This window comes from Lontra canadensis, unplaced genomic scaffold (assembly GCF_010015895.1).
Source record: "Lontra canadensis isolate GAN:19392208 unplaced genomic scaffold, GSC_riverotter_1.0 scaffold122, whole genome shotgun sequence".
NCBI lineage: Eukaryota > Metazoa > Chordata > Mammalia > Carnivora > Mustelidae > Lontra > Lontra canadensis.
The window spans coordinates 2,899,898-2,908,405 of NW_022631116.1; positions in this window are offsets into that span (position 1 = coordinate 2,899,898).

Here is an 8,508-nt window from a genome sequence, read left to right on the forward strand (position 1 = left end):
TGTTTGTGAAACTCACAAATATGTAAAAATTAAACAACATACTCCTAAATAACAATGGGTCAGAGAAGAAATTAAAAGAGAAATCCAAAATACTTTGAGATGAATGAAAATCAAGAATTAACATACCAAAACTTATGGAACGCCTCTCTAGCAGGGCAGCAGTGCTTAGAGGGAAATTCACAGTGGTAAATACCTAGTTAATGTTAGAAGGTAGGGAAGAGACAGTATCCCCCAAACTGAGAAGGCACTTTGAGACTGAAAAACAAAAAAAGTGACTCCATACAGTTTACATAGTGTTTTATTCAGGGTAACTAACTGACAGGAGGGATTGGGCAGACGAGGATCCAGTCAGCTGTACAGCCATTCTCTACAGAGTCCGGACCTTCATCCACAGATTTTATGGAGTGAGGGGGTGTACAGAAGGGCACTGTAGTGAGATCAAAGGGTTCCCATGCATTTCAAAGGGTTTGTATGCACTGAATTAACATCGAACATTTAACTAGACCTCGTGGTACCACCTATGCATCAGGAAGGGGAGAGACTATTTTATCTCTAACAAACTTGAGGAGGGACAAAGAAAGACTCCCCCATCCCAGACTTTGTGGGCATTTCTAAGGTATATATATTAATCTCCAAGGGAACACATAGCCTCAAGAGAGGTCACTGAGTGAACATGAACACGATGGAAGACCAAAGATGGAGTCAGTATTGCTAGCATGCCTACAGTTAAAAAGAAAAAAAATCTCAAATCAATAACTTAACCTTTCACTTTAAAACACTAGAAAAAGAGGAGTAAACTAAACCTAATGCACACAGAAGGAAGTAAATAATAGCCCAGAGCAAAAAATAATGAAATAGGGAATAGAAAAACAATAGAGAAGATAAATAAAACCAAAATCTGCTTCTTTGAAGAGATCAACAAAATTGACAAACCTTTAGTTAGGTTGGCCAAGAAAATATAAGAGACAATTGAAATTACTAGAATCAGAAATGAAAGAGGGGATATTACTACCAACCTTACAGAAATAAAAAGAATTATAAAACAATACTGTGAACAAATCCATGCCAACAAATTAGATAACTTAAAGTGAAATGGAAAAGTTCTTGGAAACATACCAACTACCAAAACTGACTCAAGAATAAAACATTATGAACAGAGCTATGACAAGTGAAAAGACTGAATTAGTAATAGAAAATTATCCACAAAGAAAAGCCAGCCCCAGAGTTCACTGCTGAATTGTACTAAATGTTTTTTAGAGATTTTATTTATTTGACAGAGATCATCAAAGAACACAAGCAGGGGGAGCAGCAGATGGAGAGGGAGAAGTAGGCTCCCCATTGATCAGGGAGCCCAATACGGGGCTCAATCCCCAGACTCTGGGATCATGACCTGGGCTGAAGGCAGATGCTTAACCAACTGAGCCACCCAGGTGCCCTGTACTAAACATTTAAAGAGGAATATTCAGTATCAATTCTTCACAGACTGTTCCCAAAAATAGTGGAGAAAGGAAAACTTCCCAACTCATCTTATGAGACCAGTATTATCCTAATATCAAAACCGGATAAAGACATCAGAAAAAAAAAAAACTACAAATCAGTAGCTTTTCTGAATATGGACATATGAAAATCCTTAAGCAAATACTAGCAAACCAAATCCAACAACATAAAACAATAACAACAACAACCCACAAAAGCTATATACCATTGACCAAATGGATTTACCCTAGGAATGCAAGGTTGGTTTAATATCCAAAATTCAATCATTTCAATACAAGACATTTTAAAATCACATAGTCATCTCAATAGATACAGAAAAAGCATTTAACAAAATCCAAACTCTTTCCTGATAAAAACATTCAACAAACTAGAAGCAAACATTCTCAACCTCATAAAAGTCATCTACTAAAAATCCATAGCTAACATCATTCTTAATAGTGAAAGACTGGATGCTTCCCCCCTAAGACCAGGAAAAAGGCAAAGATGTCTGGAGCTCCTGGTAAGGGCAATTAGGCAAGAAAAAGCACCAACACTGGAAAAGAAGAGATAAAACTACTATATTCACAGATTACATGATCCCATATTTAGGAAACCTTATAACCTACTGAAAAACTATCAGAACTCATAAACTTTAGCAAGGTTGCAGGATCGAGATATATATACAAAAATGTATTGTATTGCTATATACTTGCAATGAACAATCCAAAAATGAAATTAAGTAAACAATCCCATTTACAATAACATCAAAAATAATAAAATACTTAATTTAACCAAAAAAATGCCAAACTTTTACCCTGAAAATTACAAAACATTGTTGAAAGAAATTAAGAATAAATAAATGGGGAAACATTCTGTGTTGATGGATTGGAAGACTTAATGTCAAAATGGCAGTACTCTCCAAATTGATATACAATTCAACATAATCCTATCAAAATCTCAGTTGATTCTTTGTGGAAATTGATAATGATTTTAAAAAATCCATATGGAGGGACGCCTGGGTGGCTCAGTGGGTTAAGCCGCTGCCTTCGGCTCAGGTCGTGACCCCACGGTCCTGGGATCGAGTCCCGCATCGGGCTCCTTGCTCAGCAGGGAGCCTGCTTCTCTCTCTCCACCTCTGCCTGCCTCTCTGCCTGCTTGTGTGCTGTCTCTCTCTCTCTTCCTCTCTGACAAATAAATAAATAAATAAAATCTTTTAAAAAAATAAAAAATAAAAAAATAAAAATAAAAAAAAAAATAAAAAATCCATATGGAATTGCAAGGTCCAGAACTGCCAAAGGAGTCTTGAGAAATAAAAATAAAGACACAATTTCCAATTTCAAAACTTACTATACAGCAACATTAATCAAGATGGTGTGGTACTGGTGCAAGGATGGACATATAAAGCATTAGAACCAAACTGAGAGTAAAAAAATAAACCCAAACATCTGCGGTGAACTAAATTTCAGAAAGGGTGACAAGACTATTCAACAGGGAAAGAATAGTTTTTTCAACGAATGGTGCTGGGACAACCAGATAGACACAAACAAAAGAAAGTTGTACCCTTATCTCATATATATGCAAAAGTTAGTTCAAATTGGATCAAACATTTAAGAGCTAAAACTGTATTTTGTAATATATAAATATACATAAATATCAAGTAAATGTTTTGTACACCTGAAACTAATATAATGTTACACATCAATTACACCTCAATTTTTAAGAAGCACTAAATCTATAAATCTCTTAGAAGAAAATATAGAGGTGAATCCTAATGACCTTAGACTTGGTAAAGAATTCTTCCCAAAATCACAACAAAAATAAAGATAAATTGAACTGCACCACAATTAAACATTTCTCTGTTTAAAAGAACACCATCAAGAATGGGAAAAACCACCCACAAATCATGTACTGATAAGGATTTAATATCCAGAATATATAAACAACTTCAACAACAACCACAAGAACAACTCAATTTTACAATGAGCTAAAGACTTGAATATATCTTTCTCTAAGAAGATAAATAAATGGCCAATAAAGACATGAAAAGATACTCAACATCACTAGTCATCAGAGAAATATAACCCAAAGCCACAGTGAGATTCACCCCTCCTAAGCTAGAATAAAAAAGTCAGATAATAACAAATGTTGACAAGGATATGGAACATCAGAACCTTCATTCATTGCTGCGGAGAATTTAAAATGGTGCAGCCGGGGCGCCTGGGTGGCTCAGTGGGTTAAAGCCTCTGCCTTCGGCTCAGGTCATGATCCCAGAGTCCTGGGATCGAGCCCCATATCGGGCTCTCTGCTCGGCGGGGAGCCTGCTTCCTCCTCTCTCTCTCTCTGCCTGCCTCTCTGCCTACTTGTTATCTCTATCTGTCAAATAAATAAATAAAATCTTTAAAAAAAATAAATTAAAAAAAATAAAATGGTGCAGCCACTTTGTAAAACAATCTGGCAGCTCCTCAAATGATTAAACATGGAATTACCAAGATGACCCAGCAATTCCACTCCTAGGTAGGTATATACCCCCCAAATGAAAACATAAGAACTTGTGAAAAAGTAAGTAGACAGTAAGCAGCATCATTTATAATAGCAAAGGTGGTAACAATTCAAATGCCTGTCAAATGATGAATGGATGAACAAGTGGTATATCCATACGCTAGAATTCTATTTGCCCATAGGAGGAATGACATACTGCTACTCACTACAACACGAACCTTGAAGACATTATGGCAAGTGAGAGAAGTGAGTCACAAAAGACCACATGTTGTATGATTCCATTCACATTAAGGGGAAACTAAAGTACCATAAAGAAGACTTTGTTTACCAGAAGGTGGGAACTGGAGAGAATGGGAGACGGTCCGCCTAGGCTCTGACAGAAAGCTGGGTTTGGCCTCCTCTAGGACATGCAGAACACTGTGGTTGTTGGTCTCCAGAAAGGGAATGTTGCTTCTCTTGTCAAAGCATGAAGAAGCCAGAAGACTGAATTTGGGAAGCTCACCAATGAGAAACCACCCATGTCACAAATCGGTCTGTAGTCAATCCCGACAGTGGTTAACTATGCTTCCTCTATCAGAGGGAAACAAAACAAAATAAGCTTTGATTACCGTCCTCGCTCCTGGGCCTCTACTCTGGGAGAAATAATAGAGAGCTTCTGGTTCGAGGCCAAGCCTCCTCCTACCTTCCCTGCCCTCCCCTCCACTTGAGTTCCTTCCTGTCTTTTCCACTGGTTCCCTTCTAACCTGGCTGACCCAGTCCAGTCCCTCAGAATCCTCTTCTTGTTCTTGCTTTTAAAGGCTGGAGCTTCCTAGGAGTCTAGCTTCAGTTCTCCTCTCTAGTCTACCTCTTCCAGGCAATCTCACCTACTCTCATGGTTTTAACTTCCACAAGAACAGACTTGTCCCCCCAAATCCGTATCTACCTTAAACCAGACACCTAGATTTCCAACTTCATAACACACACATCCGTGTGGCTGCCACACTTAATGGATCATTTTCTGCAGACTCTGTCATAGTTTGGGTTCCCTCAAATCCACCTCCTTAAGGTAAAGATTTGAGAGCAAACTGTTTATTTGGGAGGTGACATGAGAAGCCTTGAGCAGAGGAGTAAGAAGGGGAAGCATGGAATGAAAGTGTGTTTCATCAAGAAAGTTACAACGGAGGGCACCTAAAACTTGATCCCACTGGGGAACTCTGGGACCCAGCATATAACATAGACCAGCAGCACTATCCCACTGGAGGGGCAGGGAGCTGCTGTAGTCATACGCTGTTACCCTTGGTTGAAGGCTTCTAGGGAGTTGGAAGGGTGTGGATTTCCCAGCAGTTTCACTCTGGTGCTGTGGGTTGCAAAGTGGGCACCTGAAAACTCTCTGGCAAAGAAATGCAGGTGCTAACATTGGGAAGGCAGGTCAGCGTCACAGAAGTGGTGAGGGGAAGGGGATACAGGCAGGGTATCCATGCCTCGGCTACCCACTCAAACCCGGAGTTCCTCTCAGATTCCCTATCGTAGTTGGTGTCACCCAAGCCAGAGAAAAGTGATGTCAAAACCAGTTCCTCTCTCTCTCTCTCTCTGTCCTTTACCTCCACACCCAGTCCCCTGAGGTTTCTATGCCCTGAGTGGTACATCCTTTCCTTTTTTGTCATCCCCACTGCCAAAGCCTTGGTTGCTAACTGGATTTCCTACACCCAGCCTCTTCCACCTCTCATCCATCAGCTAAAAAAACTGCCAGCATGAACATGCTAAAATGCAAATCCATTTAAACTCTATATTAAAAATACTTCAGTGGTTTATAAAGAGGTATCTGGAATAATCAAAATTCACAGAGATAGTCAGCAGAAAGGTGGCTGCCAGGGCCTGGGGAGAGGGAATGGGGAGTCAGTGTTGAATGGGGACAGTCTCAGTCTGGGAAGATGGAAAAGTTCTGGAGGTGGATGGTGGAGATGGTTGCACAATGGTTTGAATGTATTTAATGCCACTGAACTATATACACTGAAAATAGTTAAGGTGGTAAATGTCAAGTCTATTTTACCACATTAAAAAAAAACTTTAATACTTCAATGGTTTCCACTGCCTAAGGAAGAAAGTCCAAGTATCTTCCCATGATGCATTTAGCCCATCCTCTAGACCCCACCTGTCCCTCCGGCCTCATCTCCTACCACCCCAGCTCTGAGTTTCCCTTCCCAGCATTTCACACTACATGTAGTCTCCAGATACATCTTGCTTTTCCATGTCTATTTCCCACCGGGCTTTCTGGTTTCTCTTCCTAGAGCACCATTCCCACCCTTGTATGTAAGCAATTTCTCTTCATTCCTCCAAAGTCATTCATTCATTTGTTCAATGATTATCTACTGGATCTTTGATTCCCATCTTAGGAAACAGAGTGGTGGGAAAGACAGGGTGGGAACAAGTGATTTGATGTGAACACAAGTATAAGGTCCTTGAGAGGCATCTAAGAAGGGGGTCTCGCCTCACCTGGGAACGTCAAGGTTGCAGAAGCGTAAATACCTCTGCACATCAAGGACCCTCTGATGGTTATTCTCTCTCCTTGGTGCTACTTCTGAGCTTTGTATGTACTTCTAATTTATGCACATACCACGTTGTTTATAATCATTTTATAAGCGTCTATATTAGTCATGATTCTCTAGGTTGCCAGTGACATTAAGCCAATCTGAACAAAAAGAGAGGGGAGGAGGAATCATCAGCTTCCATAAATAAGCCGTGGAAAGCGCAGAGGTGGTTGGGGCCTGTGGAACAAAGGAATCTGGGAACATCCACTCTCCATGCCTTTTGGTGTGTTACCTTCATCCTCTCGGTGGGAGTTAAGGATTCAGGCAGCACGAGATTCATGTAGTGAATTAATGTCACAAATACCACAGTCCACCAATTCTAGGACACGCATTTTAATGTTCCTGAGGTCAGCATACCTCTCACAGTTGCCATTGGCCGCCAATGCCAATGTCTGGACGTGTGCGAAATCGGGCAGTTAACTAGTAAGCTCACCAAGGGACACTGGTTAAGCGTCTGCCTTTGGCTCAGGTCATGATCTCAGGGTCCTGGGATCAAGTCCTGCATTAGGCTCCCTCTCCCTCTGCCTGTCTCCCACTGTGTTCTCTCTCTCTCCCTCTCTATCTCTCAGATAAATAAATAAAATATTTAAGGAAGAAGAAGAAGAAGAGGATGAAAAAGGAGGGAGGAGGAGGAAAAGGAGAAGCAGCAGCAGCAGCTCACCCAAAAGCATGGTGACTTCATTTTCATCCTAGGTGGCCTCACGGGAAACTGCAGTCCTACAATATTTCAACCTACAAACTAAGCAAGGATGTTCAAAGAAGGGATGTGAGTCCTGATTGCTTAATCGACACCTTCTGGTCGATACCTTCAGTTAAGTTCAAGGGAAATGTCAGCATCAAGTCTGCAGAACAGATGTCACAAGCTCAGGACAAAATCCTGGAGAGAAGTGAGAAACGCTTTCACAACCAACACATTACCGGTGTACTTGATGGCAGAGGAGATGTTATCTGTGAAACAAATCATGGACATAAATGACCTGGGTGAAAAAGTGATTCAAAAGAGACACTCTGGGGGTACTGGGTGGCTTAGTAGGTTAAACACCCAACTCTTGGTTTCGGCTCAGGTCGTGATCTCAGGGTCATGGGAATCAAGCCTCAAGTTGGGCTTCATGCTTAACACAGAATCTGCTAAAGTTTCCCTCTCTCTCTTTCTCCCTCCCTCTCCCCCTTCCCATGTCCTCTCTCTCTCTCTCTCTCTCTCAAATAAATAAATAAATCTTAAAAAGAGAGAGAGAGAAAGAGAGACACTCTGAATGTGAGGAAGTTCTACAAATACCTCAACCAATGTATCACACTTATATTTTCCTTTGTGCACATGTACAAGAATGGAATATGACAGACACAGATGTCTAAACATTCTAAAAGATCTTTCAGGAAGTCTAAAAATTTAAAAATATACGTAATAAGTATCATATCCTGGTTGAATTGATAGTATTTTTTTTTTCTTTTTCAGTGGAACACAAAATAATTGTTTTAAAATTGCTACCATCTTGGATTTTACAAAATAATATTTATTGGGCACTTACTGTACACTGGAGACATACATTAAGCAAAACAAGGGCCAAGCTCCTGTGGAGTTCCCGCATCCCTATAACTCCTGAGAACAAAGGGGGCCTCTTACTCACTGGCTCCATTTTGAACTATCCAAAGAAAAGTGATTAGCCTGGTATGGATGACACGGTCACCCCTGGAAAAGACTTTGTGAACAGAGAGTATGTATGAAGTTCTATGATTGTTTCAATCTGGGTCATGGCCAATCCTTGTGCCCAAAGCTAAGACTACTTCCAGAAGAAGGAAAGAAGGAGCATTGAACAGAAAAAAAATTAAATTGTTTTAATGCCCATTTGTCCCATAAGCCTGTGGGCACAGAGAAATAGGGTTCTTGTCTACACAAGGCAGGGTCCAATCAAGAAACCAGAATTCAAAAGAGGTAGTTCAATGGTGAGAATTTAATATGGGAAGTCGT